We start from the raw sequence: 12,695 nt of genomic DNA, 5'->3' as shown, positions 1-12,695 counted from the left end.
ATTTGACAATATTTTTTAGGGAAAAAAATCTATTGAAGATAAATAGCAGGAACTCAACCAAGCCCTTATCATAGTTGGGTTTGATAAAGTCAGAAACAATCAAGCCACCAAATATCAGCAAGACTGGGAGAATTTATGTAAACAAGAGGAAATATTTTGGAGACAAAAATATAGAGTTCAATGGCTAAAAGAAGGAAAGAAAAACACCAAATTTTTCCACAGATCCACCTTGGCACACATAGATCATAATAGAATCTCTTCGATCATGGATGAGGGAGGGAAATTTCTTAATTCCCACAAATAGATAGAAGCTATGTTAGTTTAGCACTTTCATGGTATAGAAAAGGAAACCATTTCAGATAGAGACCATTTCATCAAGGACTTAACAATACATATACCTAGGCTGGTGTCTAGAGAGGATAATTTCAACCTCAATAGGCCAGTGACTGAAGAGAAGGTTAGTGAGGTCCTCAAGGAAATGTAGAATGGTAAAGCGCCAGGCCCTGATGGCTTCAATGTAGATTTCTTTAAAGCTTGCTGGAATATTGTTAAATAGGATATTCTGAATGTAGTAGAAGATTCCAGGATGAATAGAACTATTCTGAAGGTGCTCAACACCTCCTTCATCTCCCTGATCCCTAAACAAGACAATGCTAAAACTCCAGATAAGTTTAGACCCATAGCTTTGTGCAATGTGGTTTACAATATAATATCCAAGGTTGTTGCCAATAGACTCAAACCTCTTCTTCCTACTCTAGTGTCTGGGGAACAATCTGGTTATGTGGAAGGCAGGCAAATTCTCAATAATATCATTCAAGCACATGAGGTGGTGCACTCACTAACTAGCAACAAGAAGGCTGGAATGATCATGCAACTGGACCTAGCCAAAGCTTATGATAAGTTGAACTGGACCTATATTAGGAGGGTTCTTATTGCTTTTGGGTTTGATCATAACTGGGTTAGATGGGTCATGGCCCTGGTAACTTCTTCCAGCTTTTCAATTTTGGTAAATGGTTCTCCCTCCGAGACTTTTATTCCTTCAAGAGGCCTCAGGCAGGGAGATCTGCTCTCTCCCTTTCTCTTCATCCTCATGATGGAAGGACTTGGTCGGTCTATCAAGCATGCAAAAGAAGTCGGCAAAATCAAGGGTCTCCAACTTTCTGAGAATGGACAGGCCTTGACTCATCAACAATTTGTTGATGATACCATGCTGCAAGGAATCCCCACGGTCAAAGAAGCTCTTGCATACAAACAAATCCTGAGTGACTTTGCCATGGCTACAAGTATGGAGGTTAATCTTTCCAAATCTAAGATTTTTTTCTTTAATACCAATATTGCTATTCAAAGGAATATCTCCAGAATTTTGGGCTTTCAAAGGGATGTCCTACCTTCAAAATATTTGGGAGTTCCTCTAACTGCTAAACCTTTGCACAAGAGCATTTGGGAGCCGGTGATTAATAAGATGCAGGATAAAATCAGAAATTGTACTATTAGATCTTTGAACTTGGCTGGTAGGTTGGTGATTACAAAGGCTGTTCTTTAATCAATCCTATTTTTCATGCTATCAACACTCCCAGCACCTAAAGGAGTCTTACAACAATTTAGAACCATTCAAAGAGACTTTCTTTGGGGTAAGGGGGAGAAAATAAAGAAATGGGCCTTGGCGGAACATTGATTACAGGGAAGACAACCCCTTGAAAGAAAAAGTAGAGGCTCTTATGAAAATGTTGGAACAAAGGAAGATTCTAGTAATAGGGTGGCATGACCAACTTATATGGGGCAACAATAATGAGGGTACCTTTAATATTAAGGTGGAAAAATGCATACTCCTTGAGATGGATTCTCATGCTCCGGATAGGATTTGGCAGAATCTATGGAGGCATCAAGGCTGGATGAAGATTAAACTCTTCATGTGGTTGGTTCATCATAAGAAAATTCTGACTTGGGATAACATTCAGAAGAGGGGTGTTCTGGGGCCTTCCAGATGCCAGCTCTATGAGGCCCAAGAGGAAACTATGGAGCACCTTCTCAATAATTGCATCTTCACCTCCAGGTTGTGGGATTCTTTTGCCACCATTTTCCAATAGACCAATAGGGATAGAGGGAGTATTATCAATACCCTAAACAACTGGAGGTGAAATTTTTCTGATTATGAAATTCTTGGCTCAGCTTGGGCTCTTACACCAAGCTTCATTATTTGGAATGTCTGGAAAGAAAGGAACAACAGAATCTTCAAAAATGAAAAGAGACCCTACCAATGTCTTTTTGAGCAGCTCTTAAAACAACTTAAGGAGACGGTTGGTACTGTAGTGTGAAATCCCCCTAAGAATCCACCTTCAGATGTTGAAATGAGGATACTCCAACAGTTGGGTATGCAGGGGCTTATTCCTCAGGGCCTGGACAGGAAGGTTAGGAAAATGGACACTGAGCAGGACTACTGGTATCCTCCCCCTCAGGGTTTTTTGAAATATAACATTGATGGGGCTTCAAAAGGCAACCCGGGCACTGCTGGCTTTGGAGGGGTGTTAAGGGATGAAAATGGAAATATCCTTTTCATCTTCCATTGCCATTTAGGCAGAGCCACTAACAATATGGCAGAATTAATGGCTATGGAGAAATGTTTAGAACTCCTGGAGTAGGATAATCGTCAAAATGTGATTGTCGAAGCTGATTCTGAGTTAATCATTAACTCGGTCAAAAGAATTAGTTGTGGTATGGAGCCGGAGAAGGTCTCAAAACATTGGAGGCTGATCCAGGTCTTTCAATGGATCCATCTCCACCTCCTTGGCCTTCGCACAGTAAGTTTTAACCATGTGCGAAGGACGGCCAACAAACTGGCTGATTTTACAAATTGGCTGATTTTCTGGCTAATCAAGGAGTGAATTGTACCGTCAACAGGGTCGTGATGGGTTGGCAAGGGTTGCCTCAGAACAGACTTAAGGCACATTGTCACTACCAGGCGGATGAAGATATGATGGTGTATCGAAATAAAGCCATGGAGGCGGGGTCTAGATGATTTGGTATCATTATGATTTGCTATTTTTTCCACAGTCTGGTCCTTCATGGGTTGCTCGGCAGATTCTACTTCTCAGGTAGTTGGCCAGAGGGATGGAGCTTTATTTTACATGGGTTCATGAACTGGTGTAGAGGGGATGGAGTGAGAAGCCAGAATCCAGGCTTTCTCGGTGGCCAAAATACCCCAGATTCTCTTCACATGGACACAATACCGCTCACAGAGTGGTATTCAATTTATCGCGAGCCTTTCAAGCTGGAAGCGGTTTTTATGAAATGGGAGCGATTCCACTCACCATGCTACACGTGGCCAAGGGGTGGGAATGAATACCGCCCTCATCGCACACTAACTATCGGTGCTTTAGACCCGTGCGATATGATCCTCAGCCGTCAAATCAAGCATGAAGGATCTACAGTCAGGAATCAACGAGCATGTAAGTGGGTCCATGCAGTTAATCGTTGGGCTTCTAGGCATTGCGATGTTTCCTTCAACTGTTAGATCGGGCAAGGAGTATTAATGGTTGAGATTAAAGGCTGCAAGTCTGATTGTGGTATCTTCTCCATTTCTTAGCGGGATTCGAGGATTTTGGGTATTTCATTTGTTCAAGTGTTATTCCCCCATTCGAACCCGATATCATGTAATTTTGGTCCCTTTTTCAGATTTCGGTGGGTCGACCGTATGGCCTCGGTACTGTCTGGCATTTGAGGGTTTTGTGGTTTTTATTGGTAGGGTTCGGGGTTTTTACCCTTAACTCGATGCCCTTGGTTTTTAGAGAGTAGTTTTTACTTGGTCCACAGTTCCACGTGGATAGTTGTATTTTATGTAAATTATTTTCCGAACTAATGATAATGAAGGTACGACTCTTGCTTTAGCAAAAAATAAATAAAATGGATCACCTTGGGCCAGATTTTAGATTCCCATAGCTTTTTCCATTTACTTTTGTTGGGGTGTCCTTCTATGCCAACTAATAATATGTAAGCCTCCTTTAAGCTAAAAGATCCTTTAGGCCAATGTCCTTAGTAGAGGATATTTTTCCCAGATTGTATTTTAATTCTTCCAATTTCTAGTTTTTTTGTGATGGTTCCTTATGTTCCGAATCTTATCTTCACTAGTCAGTGTGTGCACTTCTCCCACCGCCTCCATTTTTGTTGAGATTGAGGTTGTACCCAATACTATTGGACTGTTACTCTAACTTTCAATATCAAACAAGTTTTTAGCTCATTCAACTCTCCTTTTTCCAAGTTAGTCCATTGCTTATAAGAATCCCACCAAAAAAGGGCTAAATTTATGTGCGTGATTTCCCAAAACTTGTGAGCATGAATCAAGTGTTTATTCTTCCAAGCTAAATTCCAAATATGAGATCCCTCAATTCCACCCCCCATCGAAATCAACAAATTATTTTTTGTTCATGGCAAGCATTTTTCCTTCCATACTTTACTCCATAAAGCTTCCAGGTTTTTAAGACACCACCACCAAGTTTTGGCTCCTAGTGATTGAGTGATAATTTTAGGGTCTCCTAGTCATAGTCCCCTAGGTGGTTAGGATAGTATAATTTTCCTAGGTGACAAGGGCCCATTTTTTTTACTCTCTAGCTCCCCCTAAAGGAGGGATCTCTGTATCTTTCTTATTTTTTATAGAATGGCTTTAGTGGTTGCCAATGATGAGAATAGGTACATAAGGATGGCTTGCAAAAGTAATTTAATAAAAGTAAGTCTAATAGAAAGGTTGAGTGTCCTAAATGTCCAACAATATTTTTTTTCTCTATACTTTGCATGAACTTTTCCCAAACTTTTTTTCTTAGAGACTTCTTACAAGTGAGGCTCCAATGAATTTAGACAAAAGCGAGCTTGATTATATACCCATTCATCTTTAGATGTTTGAATGGCTATAGGGGTATTGAAGAAAAATATGTTAGGCTTAAACATTTTAGGAAACCAAAAAGCAATATGTAGGAATATTTTAGGGTTCTCTCACCTCTATGTAGGGTACAATCATCATAAGTGGTCATTTTTTAGTTGACATGTTGAGGTATAAGCATGGTCAAGTGGGAAATGGTGACCCCCCTAAGTAAACCTTCTTGAGATCAAGCACCATGAACAACACCTAGAAACATTGAGTTAAGCTCTTTATAGGGATTCTTTCCCATTTGAGTCGATTAACACATTATACTTAGGCATAATTGATGGGTCTCAAGTCTATCATTGTAGTTAAGGGAAGGAAATAAGAACATCTAGCCATAAATAGTTTTTATCAACCTCAAGCACCATGGGCAAGTCCTTGAACCACCACATTAGAACTTTTATAGGTACCATTTTCTTCCAAGTGTCTAATGGACACCATGATTAGGTTAATTGCGCACCAAAAATGGGTCTATAGTCCCAACCAAAGTTATGAGTTAAAAATAACAACCTTATGCCCAACATGATGCTTGCTAGTCTTAATCACATGAAAAACACCTCTAATTGATAACCATGAGTCTAAAATATGAGCGCTTTACCATGGGATATTATGATGCCTTTAGTAACAATGATGGGTCTTTATAACTTATCAATGGTTAGGAAAGCATAAAAATGGACTTAGGAATTTATCCAAGCTTCCAAGGCTTAACCATGATGAAAGATAAATTGAAACACCACATACGAACTTTCTATGAGATCTTTAGCCTTTAAGTGGAAAGTGGCTACAATTAATTGGTTTTGGATAATAGTGAGGGGTCTAAGGGCCTAAGCCATGGTTGAAGAGGATAATAAGAGCCTTACGCAAGAAAATGAACATTGTATGCTTTAGGCACTATGATCAAGGTGTCCAACCATGACACATGCATTCTCTCTGGTGTCCTTGACCCCATATGGTATTTTAGGTACCATTTGGTAAGTTTTGCATAAAGGGCATATGCCTAAGGGTCTTCACTATGCATGGTTATTAATTTATGTAATAGGAATATATATTAAAAAATAATTAGTGGATATACATGTTTTCCTCTACATGTTTAATGAGTTGGATTCTTTGGTTTTAGCTTACGATTGAAAAACCTATTGGATCAACCTACGTAAATAAACACACATCCATTTTTCCAACTCATTATTCTTATTTTTATTTTCAATGACATATTAAATATTATCCAAATGCTTTCTAACTAAATCACACAAGGTTTATAAATCTTTAAAGAAATATAATGGAGATCATCTTTTCCTCCTTGATGATATTTATCCCCACTATCTCTGTTATTCTTCCTTCCATGTCTTATTCTACCAACTCTTCCTCTAGAAGAATCTTGTGACTGATTCCTCTCTTTTTGTGCAAGGCACACAAATTCTTCATGGGATTGATAAGCTATATTCCTCTTCCCAAAAGTTTTCTCCCTTCTTGCAAACGCCTCCACAAGAGTGTCAAAAGTATCATCCTTGCGTTGGGAACTAACTTGTAAGGATTGAGGATAGAGATAATATGTAGGATAGAGGGCCTTGACAAAGGCTATGATAAGGATGTCCATTTTAATTCCAATGGGTTCCACATCATGCATCATAGGTCTAATTTATGAACTACTTCCAATTATGAGAGTGAGTCAAATAAATATTTTGACTTCTTTAATGCATCATAAGAATTTGTAATTGGAATAATGTGATGACTCACCTCTTCCGGTTTGTTTGAAGCAAAATCAATTTCTATATGTTTGGAAGAGATTGATAAAAGTAAAACGATAAATCAGGCTGCAAATCCATAATAAAGGCACCCAAAAAACATTTTGAATCTAATGAGAAGAAAGTCTAATTCCTACACCATATTTCTAAAATTGAAACCACATAGGCACTTGATGACATAGTTTCTTGAATCATTATAGCATCGAGGATGTGGGCTCGAATAAGCCACTTTAGAGTCAATTTTTTGGGGTTGGCCCTAAAACCCCTAATATTCAGAGACAAGACCTTCATTTTCCTTCATGGGAGGGGCCTTTTATCTAAGAAACTTGGATATTATGGTATTTTTTCCACTTAGAATGTCTTCCCTAAACTTAGATTGGGCCTTAGAAAGTAAGGATTTGTGACTGGCATGACTGATAGAAGGAGCATACATAGCTAGACCACTAGATGGTGAAACATATTCATGCCTCAAGGAAGATGAATAGAGAGCATTTCACTTCACATGGAGGTCGATAGAAACATAAAGCTCGTTTAAGGAACGAATGACCTTGTAATCTGCAGAAGGAGGTTTCCCACAAGAGTTGGATGAAGAGTTGGAACCATAAGGAAAAAATAGATTTGGAAAGACATCGTTCTCCTTGACATGTGGCAACATTTTATAGATGGAGAGACCTTGAATAGAAGGCACTGGAGACATTTCTATCAGGGACATAACTTTGGAAAATTTCTCAAGCACATTACCATCATGAAGAATTTTATCATTATTTTTTATTGGAAAAAATGAGGGGGTCTGAAACCACTTTCCTAAAGAGGGAGGATGATCATCGTCAGTGTCTTCGAGTTTGGAATCCAGAGGATCCTTCTCCATCAGTCCTGAGGCCTCAATCTAGATGTTCAAAAGTTTCCTAATATAAATTGTTTTAGATTATTAGAATTTTTCTTTTTTGTGCAATTAGAGATGAGGTGACCTGCCTCGTGGAAAGGAAAACAATGGAAGAGAAACTTCCAATAATCAATATTTTGATTCCATGAAACCTTGTTGAATACTAATTCAATATCATCTAGTAAACATTTGTTGGGGTTGATCTCCACTTACTTCCATGCCACTCATCCATCTTGCTTTGAAAGGAGAACTTCCTCCCAACAAACAAATTGGCCAATATGATTTCCTATTTTTTCCAAAACTGTTTTGTTCTAGAATGGTGTTGACAAATATGGGAGGAGGGCCCATTTTTTTCATTCACATGGGGCTAAGCGAAGCATCAAAATCCATATTCCACTTTTGAAGCATCAACCTAGATTTTCACCAACATTAGTCAGAGGATAGGAGAGTCCTCACTTCATCTACTTTATTGAGGATACCACATAATTAAGCTTTAGGAAATATGTGGAATTGCATAAAATACTGATAATAAGAACCTGATTGGATTTGATCCAATGTGGTAGAGAAGAAGGTTTAACAACCTTCCTAGCAAACCGAACAATTAGATCCCTATACATAAGTTGTAGAATGTATCAAAGGGGAATATCATCCTCTATTATCATTTAAATATTTGAATTTCATTGCTTTATAGGATGTCACATGATGCTTATTGTAATTAGGGCTTGTTGTATCCAGAGACGGAGCATGCTTAGCAGAAGGAATCAGGCCTGGAACCTCCAAATGTTGTGCATTATCTGGATGATTTGATGAAAAATTAAATAAGCCATGAGGAAAGTGAGACACTTCCACTATCATGTGAATGGGAGGTGAAACCAATGGGCGATCCTTTATAAAAATAAATCTTCATGGGATGGGTATGCATGCCCACTTTAAGGGTTATCCTTGCCATAATAATGTAGTTCATCATCCATAATAAATTCGAGAAGAAAAATGCCAAGGAAGACTTAAACTGAGATGAGTTATATGGAAATTGGAAAGTAAAATATGCGAGAATCCGACAATAGAAAAATAGAACCCAAAAAAAAGAAAGAAACTCCCTGCCCCTCAAGAAACACAGATCACAAGAAGACCTCTGAGTGTTTTTATCAATATTAACAACTTATTGTTCATGGTATGCCACCTTTTTTTGTTCGTAGTGTTACACATCATATTTAGTCCATATATATCAAATATTTATATAATCATTTTTCTTATTTTATAAATTAATAGTTAAAATGAAATTAAACTAATTTATTCATTTATTTTGTAAAAGTTTTTATTTTAATATTTTAAAATATCAAATATTGAATACAATTTTATTTTAATATTTTTCAATAAAATTTTAATTGTATATATATAATTTATTCATATTCTAAAAATAAATTTATTATTATTTTTATAGTGTAGCACATTTTTATTTTAAAATATTAAATATTTAGTATAATTTTATTTTAATATTTTCCAATAAAATTTTAATTTTATATATGTATAAACTAGCTATGATTGATATGTATAAATTATGAATTTTATGTTCTTTGTTTGTTTATTAGGCAATGTAAGTTTTGAGATGACTAGCGTGTTTAACTTGTGGTTTGAGTAGCCACAATCCAGGGGTTTAATCCAAATTTCGAATAGGTGACCTTTTAACCATAAATTGTCTTAATAGAACAACCTATGACTTTATATTCTACACCCAATAGAAAATTCCACATTTTATGTTTATAAAATAATAAAATATAATAATTTTTTGTATTTTATTATAATAATGAAATATAATTTTTTTGTATTTTATTAAAATAAGAAAAATATCTATATATATATATATATATGAATTTTTTTTATATTTAATAAAAATATAAAAATACTTAATATTATTTTATAATTATTTATTTAATAAATATATATCTAAAATTAAATTATTTGTTTTAATTAATTCAATTTGTTTTAACTAAAATTAATAAAATGAATATATAAAACTTATAAAATTAATAAATTAGAATTAAAAAAACATATTTCAATTTTAATTTGTAAACATAGTAAAATAAAATAAAGGTATTACCTATTATAATTTTTTTTTAAATAAATATATGAAATTGAATTATTTATTTTAATTAAAATTTATAAAATTAGTAAATTAGATTTTAAAAAACGGAGAAAATAAATATATGAAATTGAATTATGTATTTTAATTAAAATTAATAAAATAAATATATAAACTTTATAAAATTAATAAATTAGATTTTAAAAAATGGAGACGGAGACGGAGAGGTTGGCCACAGCAGCCATTTAACCAGGTTTTGGTATTCTGCAATCAGGTTATAGAAATTGAAATTTTGAGAGCTGGCTTTCACATTCAAACTCAAAACTCAAAATTCAAATTCAAACTAATATGCCAATTAAATGCATACGTTGTATATCCTGTATCGTATATGCCAGCATTCATACAGACTGGTATCCTGTATCGTATATGCCAGCATTCATACAGACTGGTAGTGGCAGTGGCGGTGGCGATCAAGGCGGAGGCGGCATGAAATTCCTACGGCTCTGGCGTCGTAGGAATCTTATATATCTCCATTTATGTATGTAGTTGTCAGGGTATCTGACATCAGGGAGAACGACCAGGGCCGTCTCGTGAAGCTCTTAGAATGCGTTCAATACCCAATAGCATAGGAAATATGGCTTTCCGTAAAATATATGCTTGAGATGCTGGGCTATGGCTCGAAGACAAATGATGTCACTTATGTCACTTTGGTGGCTTCCTACTTGAGGGCACAGAAGGCTGATGCGATGCGGCAACTCCTAGTAAAGCTGAAGGAGAAGGGGTTCGTCGCTGACGACAAGGCAGCTCGGCAGCACATGAAGAACATGGGTCGGTTCAATAGGGGTAGTCATGAATATGTTGTTTGGGTGGTATAAGTAAGTGACAGAAAGAATGAAATGCACATATTTCTGAATGACTTTATCCTCGTAATATTTTTGGCACAATGAATTCCCATCACTCACTTTGCATGAAACTGTGCAGCGAAGAGCATTATTATTTATAGAGCAGGGGTAGTGCAAGTAATTCCAATTTTTTAATTCTTTCGTAGACTGTTATACTTCCCACCTAATACATGGGTATCTGGAACCTACAACAACTGATTGTTGGTGTTCCGCAGGACGAAGCAGACTGTTATACTTCCCACCCAATACATGGATATCCGAAACCTGCAGTAGTTGTTGGTGTTTCGGCTTGGCGCAGGCTTGTTTCGAAGGTAAGCCAAGCTACAAATTTTGATTTTCTAAAACAAAACATGAGGGGTGATTGCTCACTGCAGATTTTCTAAATTTTCATGCTTCCCTCGTCATATTTCATTTCAAATTTTGAAATTTCTAGCTTGACTCTCTGAGTTTGAAATATATTTCCTACCAATTACATTTATTGCATTAACTACGTACGTCATAATAGTTAAAGTCAAATTGGTCTGGCCTAACGAGTCACGACGTCGGAAAGATGGAGCTATCAAAAAATCAATGGTCCATGAAGTAGCATGCATGGACATGGACATCGTATGGACGTTAATAATCGATACCTGCATTAATTACAGTAACTCGTGGAGCCTCGGGAGTTGGATTGATAAATCCGCCGGAAAATGTATGGACATGTGTAATTATACATCCTATGGTATGGCATGGTGTGATGCACTAAGCCACTAATGATTGCCTTAGTGACTTGTTTTTAAGAATTGCCTATATTAATTTCTTATAGTTAAACGATATAAGATATTTAATGCACTCTTTAAGACTTACCAACTGTATTCCCGATGGCCAACCTTATTCACAAATACATAACCATGGTATGCCATGTCGTTTGCTGAGATGTGATTTGCTCACAAGGCCAGCCTACTCAGGGTAGGTGTGCATGCCATTAAACATTATGCATGCATGAACATGTTCTATTTAGATTTCGTTTAGGATTTGGCTATGGCTCAGTTATCAAGTCACCCCATAATTCGTGCTTATTAGCTTCCAGATTTGAATTAGATAATGGCGCTCAATCAAATTCGAATTTTGATTTTTTTTAAATCCAACCTTCCCTATTTATTTTGAATTTCTATACCCGTCCCTGCCCTATTTTATTTTAATATAAATTTGATGAGCAAATACTAGGTGCTGCAGGAGCCTGTTTATCATTCTCGCCCTCTCTCTTCACCATCTAGCTTTGGGCGGGCGTTCACCATTACGACTAAGCAATGACTTGTTTCTAAACAAGGCACCTTGGGCCAATGGAGTTATGCAGAGAAGTGGCTGAGGCGGGAGGTTGGCTGCCCAGAGCCTTCCGGGAAGTAGCAATGTGATAAACATTTGGAGGTGTGGCCATGGGTAGAGAGAAAATTTGGTATTAAGCATTAGGATTCCAATACTGTAGATTTATGTTCTTTAAACTGCAGAGTTGTTCCTACAATGACCTCTTAGAGGAGGTCTGCACATGATCAACAGGGTTAAAATGATGTTGTGTTCTCGTTTATGGCAATGTTTTTTTTAATGTGTTAGTCGGTTGGCCTCATTATCTTACCGTTCCAGAACAAAATTTCAAACTATGGTCTTACTTGCATATAGTACCATATATAATTACAGTGTCAGCCTTGGATTTCTTTTCCGTCAGTGGGATTATTATATTTAACAGGCAACGCATTCCAAAAGAAATTAAATGAAATTCAAGAAGCTAAAAACTGATGCTTTTGATGTCGATGTATAGTTTTTTAAATTTGTTTAAACATTAAAATTAAAATTTAACGATAATCAATGAATTAGGCTCGTCAGATTGATAGATTGACTTGTAATTTCACCAAAATTTTAATGGAAATGTATATTTATTTGAATGTATATTTTTTTAAATGGGCGATAATGTTGGGTAAGAGTGTAAATTCTTTAAATGTGTTATTTCTATCGTTTGAAAATGTATAAATAAATTTTGGTTATGTAAAACAAAAATTTATATTCATATTTTACAAATTGTACAATTTAAATTTACAATTGCAATAAATCTTTATTTAAATTTGGATAGATATAAAAATAAAAATAAAAATGTGCATAGTTAAACTATATTTATTTCATAAAATATAAATGACATATACTA

At 36.0% G+C, this 12,695-nt stretch overlaps 1 pseudogene; it reads left to right on the top strand.

Moving 5' to 3' along the window:
• Positions 1-10,496, top strand: part of LOC149149931 (uncharacterized) — a 38,708-nt pseudogene extending 28,212 nt beyond the window's left edge.
• The last annotated feature ends 2,199 nt before the right edge of the window (positions 10,497-12,695 follow it).

This window comes from Pinus tabuliformis, chromosome 9, assembly GCF_031772625.1.
Source record: "Pinus tabuliformis cultivar Carrire ecotype Pingquan chromosome 9, CPIR1, whole genome shotgun sequence".
Lineage (NCBI taxonomy): Eukaryota > Viridiplantae > Streptophyta > Pinopsida > Pinales > Pinaceae > Pinus > Pinus tabuliformis.
Note: the sequence above shows the minus strand (reverse complement) of the source record. Positions and strands in the feature narration are given on the sequence as shown.